At 36.1% G+C, this 21,974-nt stretch overlaps 1 protein-coding gene across 1 annotated transcript in view; it reads right to left on the reverse strand.

Moving 5' to 3' along the window:
* The window catches only part of LOC114467356 (ataxin-1-like), a 34,320-nt gene extending 15,879 nt beyond the window's left edge, over positions 1-18,441 (reverse strand). Inside the window, exon 1 of the mRNA XM_028453564.1 lies at positions 17,987-18,441. The gene's annotated coding sequence lies outside the window, so the exon portion shown is untranslated. The remainder of the gene's footprint in view (positions 1-17,986) is intronic.
* Positions 18,442-21,974: the final 3,533 nt, after the last annotated feature.

Below are 21,974 nucleotides of genomic sequence, written 5' to 3' on the forward strand. Positions count from 1 at the left end.
TTTTTGTTGTTTCATTTGCTTCTTGTCTACTATATGTACTAAAATATTTGAAAAAAATTCAAAAAAGATACTTTATAAAAAAAAAAAAGTTTTGCTGTTGATACCGTTCCCCATTTCTTAATTCTTTTATTGAAAGCTGGTGATCACTGTTTACACAGAACTTATTTGGAGTTGCATGTTTCTTTTTTCCCTAGTTTATGACTGAAAACAAATTGAATCTCAAGGTAAATGAATATTTTCCCTGAAGAATAACAGTTGTTATTAAGTGTCAGGAACGGTATCTGTTTAATTTGACTTGTAACAATGGAGGATAATACAAGCTCATTTTTTTAATACTTTTTTTAGGTGACTAATAAAAAAATAAAAACACGACAACAAAGTCATCAGCTTCTTTTGATTTTAAATAATAATAATTGTCGTACTTTCTGTAATTAGAAAGTAAAAGAATAGGAAAAAAAGTGTATTAACTGTCTGTCGATGACAGACATGTAAAGACTTTTGTCTTTTAAATATGCACACTATGTTTTTTTTTCAACAAAGTGCAAGTGCAATGAAGACCAAAGTTGACAAAACTGAGTCACTATGTTACGCTGTCAGTTTTACGACACCACTGAGGCATATTGCGTATATATACCCTCTCCCATCTCTTTCTGTCTGGCTTTGCACTATTTAATCTGTCAATCTCACACACACACACACACACACACACACACACACACACACACACACACACACACACACACACACACACAAACCCCCCCACGCACACATTCACACATTAGGTCAGGGCTTTGACTAGAAAGGTCAGATGAGTCATACTGCATTGAACAATTATATATATATATATATATATATAAAGAGATTGAAAAAAAAATAGTCGCATGATATTTTTCTTTTCATAGTCTTTCCCATGTGTTGCCCTGTGTGTATCGGGTGTCTGATCGTGTTTCAGGCTGAGTGGGAGATCTATGATGGACGTCTGATGCAGCACAAATTTGTTGCTGATTGTAAAAGATCTGAACAGAGCGAAGAGGAGAAGAGAACGGAGAGGATGAGTTGGAGGTCAGACAGACAGTGGTGTTCATTCTGACAGCAAATTTTTATTTAGTTTTATTCTTTTCACCAAAATGCAACTTCATTTTAGTCAGTTATCGTCAAGTTTACACAAATAAATTACATTAAGATTTTAGTCGACTCAATCTGTCAGATATGGTCGACTAAAACAGGGGTTCTTAACGGCTCTCACCCTGGAACCCACATTTTGCCACGGTTTATGAATCCCGACCCACTTTTTTTAAAAAATAGAATTCAACCAACTAAATCTATTTTTATTCTTATTTTTTTCATAAATATTTCATAAATTTATATATTGTCCTGTAGTATATATTTATTTTTGACCTTTTGGGTGCCAACCCACCAGTTGAGAATAGCTGCACTAAAATATACAATTCAAGTTCATGCAATTTTTTAAAAAAAAGATCTAAAGATCATCAATACATGGTTTTCATCACATGGGATTTCAATAATTTAGTTTTTATATGTTGATCATATTATCAATATATTTTGATGAAGTTTTCATTCACTTGTATTTAAGCAAATTTTTTCATATAGTCAACGAAGACTATGATGGACACTTAGTTAACAAAATTAACATAGACGGACAGTGATGTTAATTCTTGCAGCGACATTTAGATTTTGTCATAGTCTAATTTACACAAATAAACGACATTAAGATTTTAGTCGACTACATCTGTTACAGATATGGTCGACTAAAATATGTAATTCAAGTTTATACATTTTTAAAAAAATCTAAATATCAATATGTAGGACTACATGAGTTCTGATTGGATTTTTTTTGATAAATTCTGTAAAACATCTTTTTTAAAACCAAAATAAAAGCATTCATTAATTTATTCATGTCATCCCATGTGATGAAAATATAGTTAACTTTTTTTTTATATGTTGATGATATTATCAATACATTTTGATTTAGTTTTCGTTCACAAGTATAAGTTTTTATTTATTTTTGACCAGCTGTCCGCGATCCACTTTTGGGTCCCGACCCACCAGTTGAGAATCGCTGGATTAAAATATATAATTAAAGTTTATGCATTTATTTAATTTTTTTACCCAAAAAAAATACCTTCTCAAAGAAGACAATATAGTGTATAAAATTCTATACAGTTAAATTTAGATGGAATAATGTTATGTAAAGAATATTTTTTCGAGTTAATGTATTTGAAGGGCTACAAAAAATAACTTGAATTTGATAACACACAGTGAATACAAGCTAAATGCTCATTTCTAGCCACACGTCAAGCATGTATATTTAGCCAGTATGTTGGCAGTTAAAAATAAAATCTCTATTTTCTTCCAGAATAGTATTTTAATTGATTTAGTTTTCTTACCAGGGATTTAAAACTTAAGGTCATCCACAGGTTCATGAAAGTTGATGGTCTGTAGATGTTGCAGAGGGTAAAGTAGGAAGTTATTGCACAATGTGATTTATTTTTTGGTTGACAAATTGTTATATCATGATTTTATTTGGTGTCAATGTCATTGATCATTAATGCCCTCTGTAGGAAAATTTTAATTCTTTATTTCAATATTTTTTTAAAGCTATAGGGAGCCTTTGCAAAAGAGTCAAAGAGCCACATGAGGCTCCAGAGCCGCAGGTTGCAGACCCCTGACACAGGACTACATGAGTTCTGATTGAATTTCATCTCATGTTGATGATATTGTCAATATATTTTGAAATAGTTTTCATTTACATGTATTTTTTTTTTTTTTTTAACTAGTCATAGTCGACGAAAACTATGACAGAAAATTTTAGTCATCAACATGACCACAGACAGGCATAAACAACTTGTTCAATATAATATTTAATGGTCATTTTCATCTCTATCCTGCAGGGGTGAAAGTAACAGATTACAAGTACTCACGTTACTGTAATTGAGTTTCTTTTGTAGGTACTTGTACTTTTTTGGCTATATTTCTAAATGAGTCATTTTACTCGTATTTAGGAACGTTTTAAAAGTAATTTGTTACATTTCCACACTCGACTGTGACTGAGTAAATTATTATTTTTTGTTTTAAAATGATCAACAGACATTGTGAAACTACAAAAAATTAAATGACCAGACAACAATCAAATGTGTCACATCATAGCCGACTATTTTCAAAATAATTTTACATTTTGACAAACCTTTTATTTTATACAGATGCCTTTGTGGAAAATAAATTTAAGTTCCAATTGTACAAGAGATGTTTACTGTATACAAGGGAATCGTGGCAAGATTTATTACCAAAAAATAAACATGGGGGGTGAAAGTAACTAGTTACTTTTACTTTGAGTACAATTTAACTGAGCTACTTTTTACTTGTACTTGAGTCAGTACTCTTTACACCTCTGCTATCCAGTAGTACTGAGTTTAAACATGTGATGGTGCATGTGTATTCTGGATGGACAGAGACTGATAAATAGATGAAGAGATTAACAGATAGATGGATGGATACGAGGGGGGGGGGGGGGGGGGGGGGGGGAGAGAGAGCCGTCCTACTACTGGCTTTGTGTGTGTGTGTGTGTGTGTGTCGACTTACTCTACAAGGAGCCGTACTAAGCTGACTAAAGACAGGGTGATAGGGGCAATAGCTTAATGGGCAAAAGGTCAGGTCAGCCGTCAAGGGCTCTGAACCATTCCTCAGCAGGACGATCCAGCAGCCCAGTTCAACCACAATGACACACACACACACAGGCAAACATTAGAGGAAATCCAAAAAGTGAATAACAGTTTTTTCACTCTTCTCACCAGCAGAGGTGTAAAGAGTACTGACATATCCTACTCAAGTAGAAGTACGGTTACTTAATTGAAATTGTACTCAAGTACAAGTCAGAAATCACACATAAAATACTCAAGTTCAAGTAAAACGTATCTCAATTAAATAGTGCTCAAAACAAAAGTTACTTATTTTTGACTAGCTAGCCACCCAGTACAGGTCCACGACCAACTTCTGGGTCCCTACCCACCAGTTGAGAATCGCTGGAGTAAAATATATAACTGAGTTTATGCTTTTAAAAAAAAAAAAAAACCTTTACAAAGAACTACATGAGTTCTGATTAGATTTCATCTCGTGTGATGAAATTATAGTTTACTTAAAAGTTATTAGTTACTTTCACCCCCCACGTTTTATTTTTGGTCATAAATCTTGCCACGTTGAGTACTGATATGTCTTACCCAAGTAGAAGTACTGTTACTTGATTGAAATCGTACTCAAGTACAAGTAAATCATACATGAAATACTCAAGTACAAGTAAAAAGTAGCTCAATTAAATAGTACTCAAAGTAAAAGTTCACCCCCCAATGTTTATTTTTGGTAATAAATCTTGCCACAGTTTCCTTGCATACAGTAAACATCTCATGTATAAACTTAAAAAGGAAGAGAAAAAATCTTACACTGTTGCAACTTAATTTGTTTTCCACAAAGACATCTGTATAAAATAAAAGGTGTCCACATTATTATTATTATTATTATTATGTACAATTTTTTTTTTAAATAAAATAACACCAATGAATTCCCTCTAAAACAGGGCAATGCCAATCCGAACAGAAGAAAGTGGTAAAATAACAAACATTCTGTTTTGGCGCATTGCATTACGTTTATTTCGAATTTTGTCTGGTCGTTTAATTTTTTTTGTACTTTCACCTAAGACTGGGCGATATATTGAGATTCAAGATACGTATATAGAGTTTTCTCTTTCGGCGAAATAGAAAATTACAATATGGCCTTTATCAATAAATATGTTTATATTTTTTTGTATAGTTTATTTAGTTTTATAACACTTGTTTTATAGGAGTCGCTGCTCTCACTACTTCCCAGAACAGCAATAAAAAACACGTGTTCTTCCCCTAAATAAGCCACACTAAAGAACTCACTCACACGTGCTGTCCCTTATACTAGGAAATGCCAATTGTGGCACATTTTGTGCAACTGTTTCTTAATAAATGTGCCTGTGTGGCATTTTGCAACAGCAAATTTAAACCTGAATTGTCTTTCTGGTAAGACTTTAGAATTAATTAAAATTTTCGAGATTTATATCATATATCGGCATTTTGACAAAAAAATAACGAAAAATGAGTTTTGTTCTATATTGCCCAGCTCGAGTTTCACGATGTCTGTTGATCATTTTAAAACAAAAAATAATTATAATTTACTCAGTTACAATTGGGTCTAGAAATGTAACAAATAACTGTTGTTTGAAAGCAAAATCTTCAAAAAAAAAAGAATATAAACTTTTAAATCTGACTTTTAGTTCTGCAGATTTAAGAAAGCAAACCATAACTTCAGGTGAGGAGCACATGATGAAGGAAGCATGCAGTTTGAGTACAGCTCCAAGTTGTAATGTATTGCTGGGTTAATCCTTCTGGTAGCGCCTCAGGCAGGCTTAGTTTAGTTCTGGGAGGAAATCCCCCTGTGTAGTGGTACAGGCCATTAGCCCCTAGGGTATAAATAGGGCAGCGATGGCTTCTTAAGCTGGCTTTTACGCAATATCAGTTAAAAATATGACTTGACTAATTACAAGCAGGTCAGACAGTCAGCAGAAGCACAAAAAAATGCTCCTCCTCTGCTGACTGCAGCAGACTGGTGTACTCTCTACGCTTTGTAAACACGTGGACACATGCACTCCACGTACAGAGCACCCATGGGTGAGTTAGAAGCACGGGGAACATTTGAGCAATCACTTCTTGCATTGGAATTTAAAGCTGCTGGAGGTGATAATTGTTTTCACGTAGGCTTCATAGTTAAATAAATCTAAGTTTTTTTTTACATGAATTTGAAATTGCTGCTCAAAATGTTGTATCTCTAATGTAAACACTCGGTTTGTTGGAAATGTTTTCCGCATCCCATTGTGGGATGTGGAGTTCTGTAGGCAGATGCACAGAAGTGTGGATTTTACTTCATTTTAATGTGATTTCTTGTGTTTGTTTCCAAAAACTCACCCAAATTTTGCTGTTTTAAAAGAAGTAAAGTCATTTGTTTTATTTCTACACTCACCTGTTACTAAGTAAATTATTATTTTTTTTGTCATAAAATGATCAACGGACATCGTGAAACTACAAAAAATGAATTGACTAGACAATAATCAAATGCATCACATCATAGCCAACCAATCAGATTAAACGTAATGCACCACACCATAACAGAATAGAATGCCCGTTATTTTACCACCTTCTCCGTTTCTATCTATTATGTTGTGTTACCCACATGGCACATTTGGCATGGTACTGTTTTTGAGTTCATAAATGTAGCTTTACTTAGAGAGTGAATTTCCAACACATTTCTGGTGTTTTCACGAACTGAAAGTTATGACAAAAACATGGTAAACTCAGATTGCCATGACTATCTGTCAACATTGAGCTGTTATCGTGACCACCTGTCAACATTGAGCTGTTGATTCTGAGAGAACCTATGACATCTTCAACAAGAAGTTCCACAGTGTGGATGGGAATAAAATGGGATATACATATATATATATATATATATATACATATATATATATATTTTCTTTTGGTGACAACATCACCAAAATGTAATCACCTGTTCCTTGTCCCATTTATCAATTTTCCTAAAAAATTTTTGCTAACAGACTGACAGACAGACAAATGGAGAGTAAAACATAACCTTACCGCTCTGCACTTTGTGCTTGGCGGAGATGAATAAATGTCGTTGATTGTCAAAAGGAATACCGGGAACAAACTAGAATAAAAATGGTGTCACTGTCCTGAATGTCTGGCAAAAAACATAAGAAATCCCAGTCAGAATAAAGGAAGGACACGTCTATGCATCTGTCTACGGGACTCCACATCCCACAATGCGCAAAACTTTGCCAAAAATGTCAAAAAGAGTGTTTACAGCTGAGATTAAAACAAACTTTCGAGCAGCGATTTCGACCGGAAAGTAACATTTTTGCACTTTTCTCCAAGCTCAGTCTGATAATTGGCTTCCAATGCATCATCATCTGCATTCTGCACCTGCACAGCTTGTGTTTTCAACCACAAAATATGTCAGGTTTCACTTTGTAGGTACAACAAGTCACTAATCCCTAAAATACACAAAGTGCAAAAATATATCAGTGTGAATAACTGCAGTGATGCTAAAAAGCACTGTTAATAATGTGGTTTTGCACCTTTTATGTTTTATTAATCAATGCTCATTTACTTTGGGATTTTACATAACTTGCAAGTTCAAAGTCAAGGCTAGGGGCCCAAATTCAACCTTTTAGAGCAGGGGTGTCAAACTCCAAATATGGAGCAAGTAGGCTGCAGATTATAGGTGGTAAAATGAGCAATTTAATCATTCATGTGCCCTAGTTTGCATTTACACCTATAATAGTATTTGGAGCAATAAGTGACAGATATCAGTCCCTTTATGATCTTAAATTTCCTTGATTTTGTGACCAATTTTCATTCAATTTGGGTAAAGTTTTGGGAATTATTTGGGGAAAATCGTAGGATTTTTGAAAAATTGAGAGGACTTGCATCAGTTTCATTGAATTTGTGTATTTGGAGGTACTGAGATACTGTATCTACAACTGAATCAGTTGGTGATTTACACAATGAGTCATGTTTTATTTGTTATTAGTTGTTATTTTACTTTCTCCGGCGAGTAAAATAGGAAGCTGTAAAGGGCCAGATCTGGCCCCCGGGCCATGAGTTTGACACATACAGTATGCTTAGTTAAGAGCATCCAATCGGCCCACAGGAGAAAGTAAAACTGACAGAGACAAACATGACTCATTGTGTAGATTACAAACTATTTCAGTTGTAGATATCTCAGACTGAAAAAATTAATAAAAAATCCATGAAACTTCACAAAATTTGCTGGGATCAGTTTTCCCATGCTTAAATATCACATAACGTCATGTTTTAATCAAAAATTGTAGAAATAATTTAAAAAAAAAAAAATATTATATCACGTTATTCAAAATTATTCCACAACATTTCCCTAAATTAAATAGAAGTTGGTCACAAAATGAAAGAAAATGAAATAATGTTGAAAGTTGTGGAATCATTTGGAACAACTGAATGTAATAATTGCTCGTTTTCCAGCCTAAAACCTTCGGCCCACTTGAGATCAAACTTGTGAACTAAATGAGTTTGCCTCCTCTGACTTACATGAATGACTTTTGCTGCCCGCACAGGCTGCTGACCCTCTAACATGACCAGGCAAACTCTCACGCCATGAGATCAGTAGCTTATGAGTGGAGCGGAGGCGTGACGAGGAGTGTGTGTGTATGTGTGTGTGAACTTAGTGGGATTACTTTTCATTCTAGAGATTTGTTGTTGTTTTTGGCGCTGTCCCCTTTGAAACGTGCCTGTCAAACTGGGTTTTCTGTGGATTTTCTGCTTTAGCGGAAGAAAAAAATTGTCAGCAAACATAGTGATGGCATCTCTGCAGAGCGAGAGAGAGAGAGAGCATGGCCAGGTCTCCTGTTGGGAGCTTAAGTGCCATTCATCTACAGAGAGTGTCTAGACTGGCTTTGCAGAAGCTGTCTGGAGTACCTTTATTAATGTATTCAAGGCAACATTGCCATTATTGCTGTTGTTCGACACCCCCTTCCATAGCATATCAGCATATGCACTACCAACAAAACGCAACCTTTACCTTTTTAATAATCTTTTCAAGTAAAAAAAATAAAATAAAATGACTAAATAAAAAACACAAAAAGGAATGCTAACTGAATGTAGTTCAGCACAATAAAAGAAAGAAAAATCAATTGAAAAGGTAGGAAGTGTACTTAAGGCAGTCAGGACACTATAGATCCTGAAGGCCACAGGATGTCTCAGATGTAACGCTTTCAGATACTGAAAGTAATACCGTGCAGTATAATATTTTATTTGTGGCAGTTGGGTATGTCTGCAACAAAGGAGCCCAATCACTTTGCAAACACACACGAAAAAACGAAATAAAGAAAGCCTGGCTGAAAAACAAGTGGGTGTATATGGTGGGTGGAGGAGTTGAAAGGTCACTGACCCCTATTGTAGATGAAGTGAGGAGGAGGAGAATATACAGCCTGATGACTCGCAAGGGTCGGCAAGTCAGAGTCAAAGAACAAACTCGGATAAACTCACAGATTTCATGCATTCGCGCAAATAACTGCACAGTCACACAGAAAAGTATAGTCTCACTTCACATACAATGCACTGAGTGACTCGTGGTAGCGTACTTTCTCCTTCAAGGACTCACTGACTGACGGGTGTGTCTGTGGCTTTAGCGCAGTCTAGCACTGCCTCACCTGTACATAAGTGTGATGAAGTATCAGGTGTTTATGTTCGACTCTCAAGCCAACAAATACGTGTCAAGCTCGAGGCCCAGAACTCAAATCCAGTCCCTTTGTATCAGGGGTCACCAAACCTTTCTGAAACTGTGAGCTACTTCAAAGTTTCTGAAAAATCTCAACAGCTATCAGCTTGACATTAAGGGTGTAAGAAAAAATCAATCCAGCGATTTATCGTGATATTTCCCAGCGTGATTATCTTATCAATCCAATAATCAATTTTTTTGTCACATTTAATTGCGCTAACATAAACATAGCACATAAACGCCTGATCACTAGGTGTTAGTGAACCACATCAGAACTTGTTAAACTACCTCACTATTCAATGCATGAAAAATTTTGATAAACATAACACTTGTTTTTGATATTTTGGTACTTGAATTATAGATAGTTACCATTTACGTGTTCTTGCAAGTTTTAAAAAAGTGAAGTAAATAGTATTTTATACAATTTTTATATTTGTAAAAGGGAAATTGTACTTATTGATATTGCAATGTATCGCTATGTAAAACAAACTGTTTATCGGGATGTATCGTATCATGACATGCAAATCTTGAATTGTCTCGTATCATCAGATTAATGGCAATGCACACCCCTACTTGATATACACAAAAATTTCACAGTTTCACTTTAATTAGAGGGAAAGATGATTAAGGATGACGTCCGTTACTTAAAAAATTAGGAAATGTTTAAGCTTCAACATGCAGCACTTTATTTTGTTTCATTTTCCATCAACCATTTCTGAAACATAAATCATGGTGTTCCTATTTCACTCGCCACTTTTAAATAATAGTAAAATATATTCCATGTTTTTAAAATTTAGCAATTGTGTAAGATTTTATTTTAAAATCTGTTTTTTGGGTTTTTTTTATATACACTATATATTTGATCACAAGCCAAAACTGCAGCATCTTTTTTGTCACAATGTTTCAGTGAAAATAAACATTTAAAGATAGTTAAATTAATTCAAAAATGTATCAAGTGTCACAGTTTTTAACTCTATTATAAGGCACAGCCTGCAGGCACCATGTTGGTTGATGTAAGTTACACAATGATATCCCAGTCCCTCAAAATGCACAAATTTAATAAAATTCCACAGTTTTTTTTCATGCATATATCACGTGATGGCATTCATTTTTAATCAGAAAATGTTGCAAGAACTCAATCTTTTTATATATACAGTAAATCCTTTAATTTCCACTCAAAAATCCCCTGAAATTAAATACAAATTTGTCACAAAATCAAGATGATTTAAGGAAATATGTTGCAGGAACTGATATATGTCACTTATTGCATCGGTAGAATAGAATATAATTGTATTTAAATAGTAATATTGAACTACTGAACTAAAATGAGACACCCTTGCATTACAATGTGAGGCTTCTTGTAAACTGCAGCTGTAACTGTTTGCTCAGCTGATTAGAATGCACTCACCCACGCCTCATTTGGCCCAACTGTTTTAAAATGCAAATAGTTTTTCAACCAATCCCGACGCACCATCTCGGTCAATATGACTTGTTGAACGTTCAATTGAGCAGAAAGATAAGTGACTAAAGTGCCCTCAAATGTAGCGTAACTAAATGTTGTCTAATACATGCACATGTCCTCTGCGTTTGCCATTTCTTGGGTGTCTTTTTTTCTTTTAGGAAATTATTGGAATTTTCCAGGTTTCTTCATAGTGACCGTTAAAACATCCATTGACTGGTGTTTTGTGCTTAATTATTACAGTTTGGTGTTGTAATGATTGGCCTTGTCATTAGTTTGAAAAGAGAGAGACTGAGCAGACGTTAGCACTGTCAGCGATCTATCGAATTGAAGAAAGATTTTCCCATATATACATTCTTGATCAGGACAAACCGATGGTGGAGCACATTCGAGAATTAAAAAAAAAGGGAACAACTTTAGAAAAAAAGTTTATCAATCTCTACAATAACAATTTCTATTCAATACAATATCCTCATACAATATCCTCATTTTGGAACAGCTCTTTCACAGTGAAAGTGACGTAGAGGAGAATGTGTGATAAAATAGTAAAGGTTGAATGATGTGTGACAATACATCGCTATAATAAAACATTGCAAAACGTATAACTCAAAGTCAGTATGTCCACAAATATTGCCTTAATCATTGTTCCAACTGCAGATTTGTTTTGTCTTTTTATTCTTTTCAAAAATATTGTATCGTATCGGAAACTTGGTGTATTGTCCCACACGTAAGAAACAGCATTTGAATCTGACATTCTAGCACTGAGTTATGTATCATCCAGTTCCTTATGCACATTGTGACATTAATGCTAAGAAGACCAGTAGCAATACGAGAAATGGATTTTGACGTAGCACTTAACAGGATACAGGAAAAATCACTGCAGCATTTGGACGCACCTATCAACCATCTTACTACAGATCAACGAGTTGCGTAAACGGGGCACTTTGTTGAGTTATCACTACATCAGTTTGTTAAAAATGTTGACTTAAAAAGGACTTTAAACTAAATAACCCCAAATATGTTACAAAAAGGAGATCAAATATTTGGATAAGACTAACACTAACTCTAAAACTGAAAGTTTCACCTGATGGTGGTGCTAGAGAACAGGTCAAGGTTTCATTATCAAGGGGTTTTTTTTTGTATTAAATACATAAAATGCCTGACACAAAGACTTTTCTAGAGGCCAATATCCCTGGGGTCAAATAGACCCCATTCAATGTTCATAAATCAAAAAATATAAGTTGACTTTTTTGTTTTTGCTTCATATTTCATGACTTCATAATTTAATGGGTACAATTGATTAAGCACAAAATTATCATGATGATTTTTGTTAATGTGCTGAACATTTGAACAATTTGACGACAATATTCTCATTTTGGAACAGCTCTTTCACAGTGAAAGTGACATAGAGGAGAATGTGCCTGAGACAGAGGACCTCATAGTGAATAACCCCAAATATGTTACAAAAAAGGAGACAAAATCAGTAAATACATATGTTTATGAGAGGAAAATGGGTGGGTTGGGGGGATGTTCACCAACATCAATCAATATGGTTTATTCCGTGAGAGTCATGAATGTGCACCCCAAATTAGAAAATATTTGGATGAAAACTATTTGGGATCAATTAATTTAAAAGTTGATTTGATGGTAGAGAACAGCTCAAGTTTTCAATAAATAAACAAAGTCCCTGACACACAAACTTGGTCAACAATTTTTTGAAAATCATTTTCTGGAGGCAAATATCCCTGGGGTCAGATTGACCCTAGGGAAAAATGTGTTATTTGTAATATTTCAGGATAATAGGAGGGTTAATATTTTTGCCAAGCCCATAAAAAAAACCTTATATATACAGAAGATAATATTTCATAGCAAGCAACAACACAAACCCTAATATCAACCAAAAGCAGAAATTGAATGAATCCACACTCTTTATCGTTCTCTCTCTCTGTTTTCCCCTTCTGAGTCTCTCACCTTCTGTCTGCCCAACACACCCACTCTCAGTCTTGCTCTGTGTCTTTCCTTATCACTCACCCGGGTTTGCTGTTTGAGTGCACGCACTCAACGTGGGTGAGAGTGCTAGTGAGTGTAGAGTATCTGACTGTTAACACAAGGTGCAAGGTGTGTGCATGCCTGTGTGTGAGTGTGTGTGCGCGTGTGCATGCCTGTGTGTGCGTGTGCATGTGCGTGTGCGTGTGCGTGTGTGTGTGTGTGTGTGTGTGTGGTGCTGTAGGTGGAAAGGCACAGCAGGGCGTGAAGGAGTGCTGTGATAATGACAGGCCTTGCATTATATAACTTGCAGATTGCATAAGGAAAAAAAATATATATTTTAGGTCCAGATATTGAGGCTGGATAAGTAATTTTTTAAGTGGGTGTAGAAAGAAGAAGACGATGCACAACTCTTAAGTGCATAAATGTGGAAACATTTTTCTCATATGTTCTTTTTTCGTGTGGCTTCTTCTGTCAAGGAGCGTGTGGGTGTAGGTAAACTATAGTTTATGATGTGTTCATCAGGAGATGTTTCCATATTTTTTCCCTCCGATGCATATAACAACGAGTATGTGAGAATGTAGTGTATACGAGGGTGTATTTATTGCAAACTCTCACTCATTATCACTGTAAGACTTCAGAGTTTCACTTGCAAAATAAAAAAATAAGATTCGCTCCAAGTCAAGTGAAAACATCACTTCTTCTTCACTTTTTGTGTTTGTTTCTGAGCTTGTGTTGATAAAACGCTCACCTCCCTGTTTTTATTACTCGCTCACTCTCTCAGTCACAAGGTTATGGTCCTCTAGGATGTCTCGTCAGGCAGTGCAGATACACTCTTCGTTCTGTGTGTGTGTCACTGCCTAGCTCCATGCATGAGTGTGCCCTTGTAAAAATAGACCTCTTAAAGGGCCAGCACCACACAGCCGTCTCCCACATGGGGGGCTTTTCTCTTCTTCAGAGTAACAGCACTCTAAGAATTATGAAATAAGGGAGCAACTGTATTTTTTTTTTGACTTTCGGGAAGTTCTGCTGTTTGTTTGTTTATTTTTTATTACAAATCACCAACAATCCATTAATTCATTTTTATAAATCTACATAATAAAAAATAGCACATTTCTGATTCATCAAAACAAAACATTGAGCCAGGGGAGGTGTTCATTTTGTTGACTAAAAGTTTTCATTCGTCGACTACATTCTTTAAAGTGACGATTATTAACTAGATTATGACTAATAAAAAATAAATAAATAAACGTGAATGAAAACTATATCAGAATATATTGACATTTTCATCAACTAATAAAAACAAAAGTAATCTTTTTTAGAGCTTTTCACTTATTGAACAAAGGGACCTGAAAGACGCTAGATGACTATTGTTGTAATTTGCCCTATATAAATAAACTTGAATTGAATGTCAACTTTACGCATATTTAAAAATGCTTTAAAATAATATTTTTAACAATCTTAATGTACATATCATGTATTTTTTTTAATTTATTTGTTGGTGTAATGAAAATGCATCTTGATGTACATTTTTATGTAATGTTTCTGTCTATTTTTCACTTCATTTTTTTCTCCTTACATGTACTAAAATCTGGATTTACTTATTTATTTATTTTTTATTTTATGGACCACAGAAATATTAGCAACCACAATGGTGGAAGCTAATGGGGGTACAATGAACAAATAAACTAATCTAGTCACAATGTGGTCTTACGTATTGATCACATCAAATCTGTCTGTGTGTATTTACAAACGTTAGTAACATCCAATAGCAGGCTGATAAATGGTAATTGAATCTAAAGTACAGAATCTCATGTTTTATATTTTAGTCGACTAAAATCCTAATGCCATTTAGTTGACTAAAACTAGACTATAACTGAAATACTCCTGAATACTCGTGATTTAAACTAAATCAAAATTTCCTGTCAAAATGAACACTGGCCTGGGGTTAAACCAATTGTTCCCAATCTTTTTTGGATCGGGACCCCATTTTAATTTTACAAATTTCTGGCAATCCAAAAGACATTTACTGTATTTCCTAGAATTCGTTTTTGATCAGTTTTGCGCTCGTGTGTTATAAATACAGAGTATAGCCAGGATTATTGACAAATTTTGCCAGCTCAGATCAAACTGCATTTTATTTTAACTTGATTTATATTTGAAAAAGTAAAACTATAGAATAAAGTCAATAGTTAGAATAAACAATTATAATTTAAATATTCAATTAATAGATTAATTTGCTTTATCAATTACTAGACATTTAAATTCCAGGCGACCCCAAGGTTGAAAAACACTGGGTTAAACACAGAACAAACCATTATAATATCATATCTGGGGACTTGGAACTTTTATTTTATCCTCAAAGGCAATGATTCTCAACATTTTGCTCAGAAAACTATGGAAATAAATAACTATACAGCAAAATGATGGAATGAATAAGTGATAACACACATTTTAAAGAATCACATTTTGTAAATAAGTGGAATTAAACAGTAATTAGTGCCTCCTGAATGTATTTATTTCTATAGTTTGTATCTTTTACAGTCCTCTCCTGCCTGGTGTGGGACCAAAACTGACCCTTGTATTTTCAGCTCATGTTATAATCATCAATCATTTCCATCATTATTATTTTAACTAAAAATAAACATCATAAAACCCCATGTTATTACTTTCATTTGTACATTTTACACTCTCTCACGTACCCCCTGTACACTACACCACTATACAAATCCTCAGGTTTGATTATGCAGGTAATAAACAATGCATTTTATTTACTCTGATAACAACCTTCTCGCGCTGACAGGAGACTTCCTGCACGCTCTGGCAGGTCATTGTCATAAATGAGATAAGTGAATTAGGTCAGCATGGAAAAAAAAAAATGTTGCATATCTTGTTTGAAAAGAAAGTATTTGAACAAATACGGATGCCGGAAGGACAGTAGTGCACGCTACAGCAGAAATAGACACAAATCATGTTTGTGTGGGAATGAGTAGAACCTCTACCAGCAGTGGGCAGGAAATGAGTCGTAATTGGATGTCAGTGACCCTAGACACCTATGCAATAACATACAAGGTAGTGTATATATGTGGTGTTCAATTTAGTCAATATAAATGTTCATCCAAAGCAGAAAATGTTCAACTTTTTTTTTTTTTCACGAGTGGATACATTTTGTCCTCTAATGAAAGGTCTGATGCACCTGCCTGCATCAGCACATTGTTCTTCATTGCACGTTAGGGTGATTCACATTATAATGGTACAAAACATTTTTTTTTTTCTAATTTTGGCCAGATCGCATTTTGCCTGTACCAAAAATTGAGCCAATGTAACGTCCGCTATTCACAATTTTTATTGCTCAACCAAAGAATGCGTAACTTTCACAGATATGAGAAACTTTAACAATATAAAGGTAAATATAATCATTAAAGGCAGGGTAGGTAATTTTCGAAAACTAGCATGATTTTGAAAGTAGCAGTCTCCGAGTGCTGCGCTTTTACCCACCCTCTCCCCTCTGTGCTCCCTCTAAAGCCACGCCCCTCACTCATGCACACGAGCGCCGGTGCTCCAATAGCGGACCTCAGCTCATCGCTTGTATTGTGTAAAAAATGTGTCGTCTCATGTCTCATTCAGCGGTAAGTAATCACACAGGACATAAAGACAATTTCAACTAAAAACTTAAAAAGTGTAACTGGAGGAAATTACATACCCTACCTTTAATAGTCTCTTCCTGTATTTATACTAAATAAGTGAGAACACTAGAGCAGTTCAAACATTATTCCTGAAAATAGAAAAAAAAATGTCATTGACATTGTGAAAAACTGCGCCACCCCTAAATTTGCGATTGTTTCCATTTTCGGTAACGGATGCTTACAATGTCAATGTGAACAAAGCGAAAAGCGATCTGGTAACATTAATTTAGTGAATCACCCTATTGCACACACTCACTTTGAGAGTTGCCCCTAACATCTGTGCATCCCATCTCCTCCACAACTCCACCTCCTCTACCTCCATCTCCCACTCCTCTATTTGTTTTAAACCAACTCTTCTCCTGATGCTTGAACCTAACTCTGACCGATCTCATCCCCATCCTTCCCCTAGATGAAGTGGTGCTCCTCCCTAATGCTCCCCATCGCTATCTCTGGACCCAGAGAAAAGCAGTCGTTTTCTGTCTATTAAAAAACCGTCTTTATTAAGACGTCTCATTATAGTCTAAATATATTGAAAAGGTGAAAAACCGTCTTTTTTTGGTCATAGTACTATGTACTCAAGATGAATTCTGTTCAAATTTTGTTTATTTATTAATTGATTAAAATGCAGTGCAATATATATATTTTGTATCTTACGTTACCAAAATGTAATACCTAATTGTGGGAACTTTTGTCGTCAGCCTGTACCAGGATCAGATTTTAATTTTTGGTTTGTGTTTGTGGGCTGTTATGTTTGAAGTAGTTACAATACCTTTTCTAATTATTATTATTTTTTGTGGCTAATTTGGTCCAAATTAATCAAAATAAAGCGTTAAAATTGTTGAGCTACTTACCCCAAATGAGAAATCTGGACCAAGTTGGACGATCCAATGATGACTGAATTTCAACGACTATACTGGAGCTAAATTTGGACCAATTTTGACAGTCCAAAAAAACCCACCAATTTCAATGACTATTTTTGGGCTAAAGACGGACCAGACCACATTTAGCCCAAAAAAAGAGCGTTTAATTGACATTGAGTGTTTTGTGGGCTTAATCTGAAAGTGACAAACCTTTTGCCTTCTCAATACAGTGACTCTTTGGATCTGTCACACTCTTCCGACACTTATTATTTCATTCCACACAATTAAACACCCACACACACACACACACACACACACACACACACACACAGGTGCTGATCCTTAACATGCTCCATTTACTCATGCATTCACAGTATATATATATATATATATATATATATATATATATATATATATATATATATATACTTCTACAGAAACTCGTCAACCCTCTTTGCACATAGAGTTGGAATCACAGCATGGTGTGTGTCTATGTAGCTGTTGAAAGTTGTCGGCAACACCTGTCCTCACATTCAGACACACTCTTACACACACACACACACACGCACACACACACACACACACACACACACACACACACACACATAGAGGAGGAAGCTGTGGTCACATACCTCACTGGGTGCCTTTACATAGCAGGTATCTGAGAGTTCACTCATTGGATCAGGCGGCAGCAGCAGGCACGTAGGAACATCCCGTTTTCAGACTGTGAGTCTTTTTCCTCCCTCCCTTCATCCTATTCCTGCCTCTCCTCCTCCTCTCTCTCTCTCTCTCTCTCTCTCTCTCTCTCTCTCTCTCTCTAAACGCTTCTTTGCTCTCTCTCTCTTTCTCAGTATCTCCCTGTGTGAGTGTGCTCTAGTCTCTCTCCAGCCTGCTTGATCTCTCCAACTCCCTCCCTCCTTTTCTCTACCCTTCTTTCTGACACACTCATACACACAAACATGCAGTCACACACCTTCTATCGCACTCTTACAACTTCAATCTGCTCTCATCCCTCTCACTAAGTCTTCCTGACACTCAGATTCATCTGATAACTTTTTCTTTCACTTGCCAGATATGCTTTCTCTCTCTCTTTCTCTCTTTCTCTCTCTCTCTCTCTCTCTCTCTCTCTCTCTCTCTCTCTCGCTGGGGAGTGTATAATTAGACAGAGCTCAGTGGTAATACAGTCAGGCTCATTGTGGGAGCGTTAGCATTGCTCTTCATGTTTGGCTGACAGCCCAGAGACTTCACTCATTAACCTCCCCGGAGCTTTAGAGATGGACTAACCCACAGCCTTGCGCTATTTGCTGCAACATCTCAGCCTCTTAACCCCCATCAACCAATCACAGTCCATGAGGGGAAAGGGTGGTGAAAGGTGTGCGCTATAGCTGCAGGACACAAGGTTTTTGTCTCCTTTTGTAGTGAAGGTAAAAGAGAACCAAATGTAACCAACCACGACAAAGTGCAACTATAACAGCCAGAGGTGAAAGTAGTGGTTTACAAGTACTCACGTTGCTGTTATTGAGTTGCTTTTATGGGTATGAATATATTTCTAAATCATCAGTAATTTTACTTGTACTTAAAAAGTCACAAAACCCCAAGTAGTGCTATTGATTGATCCTGGTCCAACTCAACATTTTAGTCAAAGTATTTCAATTTGTTGTAAAATGTCAGAGTGACTGGCCTGTATGGGTTGAAACCCGGCTATTATAATAGATTTTTGCTATTGGCTGAGAAGGAGATCATGTGACGTTTTGGGACCATCTTGCGTCACAAACAAGCACAGTTAGCCCCGCCCCTTTTATAAAATTGAGCACCTGTGGACTCTACATTCTGTGGTGAGCAGATTTAATTGAGAGAAGAGTGAATAGAGAGATATATTGAGTAATGAGTAGCTAGTTAGCATAGCATAGATTGTTCATTAATGATTTTATAGTATTGACAATGAGGAGTTGTCGTCACGGCCTAGAGCCCCTCCCCCCGATCCTCCCCGCCGCCATGTTGGCATAAGTCCCGCGGCAAAACGGATTGTTTACATGTGTTTTTAACGCGGTCGCGGAGGTACTTGCTATTCCGCACTGTTTGATCATGCCTGGAAGTCACTGCTGTGTTAAGAACTGCTCCAATACCTCCCACGATAGCCATGGAAGACGGAGGAACAACGGGATACAGTTTTTTAGGTTACCGAAATGGACACAGCATCTAGGAGAGCAAGTGTCTGACCTGACGAGGAGACGTCGGATGGCTTGGTTGGCTGCAATTAGAAGAAAGGACCTTACTTTCGATCGCACACCCCCGTGGATGAGAGTGTGTTCTCTGCATTTTCACTCTGGAACGTTCTCTTAAAATGTCTTTATGTAGTTGTCTTTTAAAGCTAGGAAGTGTAGGTTACCTTATGTGATTGTGGACGCTGTAGTGCCTTTGTCTCTGACACACTAAAACACATATGTGAAGAAACTTACTTTTGCCAGTACAACGCTGTTTTCACCAGCTGGAGGCTTGTAGATGACCAAGTCCTGGACCCAGCCGCAGCAGAAAGTCTCGTAACTTTCCAGAGACTTGTGGCTTTTGAACTCCTGCATTGTGTAGCAACTTACACCAAAAACTAGGTAATTTATGATGTCCATGTATGTGCACGGAGGTAAAAGGTCCAGGTCTCTGTGCTATTCCGCTGCAGATAGCTCGTACGGGTCGATGTTGCGAATGTCCACTAGCTTCTCCAAATACCTCTTTTTTGCGCTTGGTATCAGTTTGTCCCTGTAAGGTCCCTTTTCTTTCTCCTTCTCTTTTTGCATTAATTTTCTTCTTTTTCGTTGTCGTATTCCTCTACGTAAATGCGCAAAAAGTAAAGCTCTGGCGAATGCGTCAAATTCTGGGGGCGTCTACCACCATCATGGCTGACGGGCTCAGACCCCCCCCAAAACAACCCAACTCACCACGTGACTCCTCACTCTCAATAGACTGGGCATGTCTTAACTGCTCCAGGAGCCCCGCCCATAATCAAGGTATTTTTTTTTTATTTCCCTCCTAGTGGCAGGTCAGGAGAAAGCAGGGGTTACTTGTGAAACTTAAAAAAAAAAAAAGAAATTGTGAAACTACAAAAAAATGAAAATGACCAGACAACAATCAAATGCATCACATCATAGCCGACCAACCAGATTAAAAGTATAATGCACCGTGCCAAAAACAGCTTTAAATGCTGGTGATTTTACCACTTTTTACCCATTATGCTGTTAACCACGTGGCACATTTGGCATTTAGAGTGAATTCATTGGTCATTTATTTTTAAAATAATTGTACATTTTCACAAACCTTTTAATATGTACAGATGCCTTTTTTTAAAAAAATATAAATTAAGTCTCAACTGTGCAAGATTTTATCTCTTTCTTTTTAAGTTCATACATGAGATCTTTACTGTATGCATTGGAACCGTGGCAAGATTTATTACCAAAAATAAATGTTGGTGGAAGGGAGTAACTAGTATGTTTTATTTTGAGTACTATTTAATTGAGCTACTTTTTACTTCCACTGGAGTATTCTATGTATGACTTGTACTTGAGTACAGTTTAAATCCAGTAACAGTCCTTCTACTTGAGTAGATATATCAGTACTCTTTACACCACTGGTAACAGCTATAGTCACATCTGACACATTCAGGGATTCATTTCATTCTCTTCTGTTTTTAGGTGTAATCATCTGCTCATGATCCACGTGTAGTGTGATCATGTGATTTCTTTTCAAGTGACAAACCACAGTAGATTGTGAAATCGCTTCAAGGTATATGGGGATGACCCAAGCTGTGCAGTCATATGTTCTCCACAGTGTAATAAGTGCATGAGTTCCTGTTTTATATGACCTGATATAAACTTCATTTGGAGGCTGCGTAAAAGGATATGACATCAATTCCAGCAAGTTCAAGTTGTCTTCTTTTTAGAAATATGTTAACGTTTCATTCAGACAACTTTGAAGTTTTTTGTTGAATATTTTCATCCTTTTAAAAGATTGCTGAGTGTGAACTTTACTGCCATGGCCGTTTGCACGCTTTAGAGTATTTTTTTTAATTTTTATTTTAAATCTATTATGAGTGAACTGGGAAAGAGCAACACCAGTGCACTGCCAAACTAAACTGGTCAAAAGTGCATTAAATGAATTAAAGTGTTAATGGATGTTAATAAGAAAAAAAAAAAGATCAAAGATACCTTAGCTTTGGAAATATGGATAGGAAATGGTAAAAATGTCACATTTGATGTTAAGTTTTAATTTATTCAGACAACTTTTTTCAGGAAATGCACGTTGAAATTTACTTTGATCTCCTGACATGTTTTGACTGCCAACTGTCAGTCTTCCTCAGAGGCATCTACCTATCACTTCCTTCGGGGATGAATAAAGTATTCTGAATCTGAATGTATCCTTATGAGTTCTTTATGGGCGTGGACAACTTGAGAGTTCTCTCAGGCTGGCCACGCCCCCTGTCTCCTGTGTCCTTATGTTGTGTAGTCATAAGGACACATCAAAGCAACCAGTTGATGCCTCTGAGGAAGACTGAGAGTTGGCAGTCGCAACATGTCAGGAGATCAAAGTAAATTTCAAAGTAAATTTCCTGAAAAAAGGTTACGTAACATA

Source organism: Gouania willdenowi, chromosome 7 (assembly GCF_900634775.1).
Source record: "Gouania willdenowi chromosome 7, fGouWil2.1, whole genome shotgun sequence".
NCBI classification, from domain to species: Eukaryota; Metazoa; Chordata; class Actinopteri; order Blenniiformes; family Gobiesocidae; genus Gouania; species Gouania willdenowi.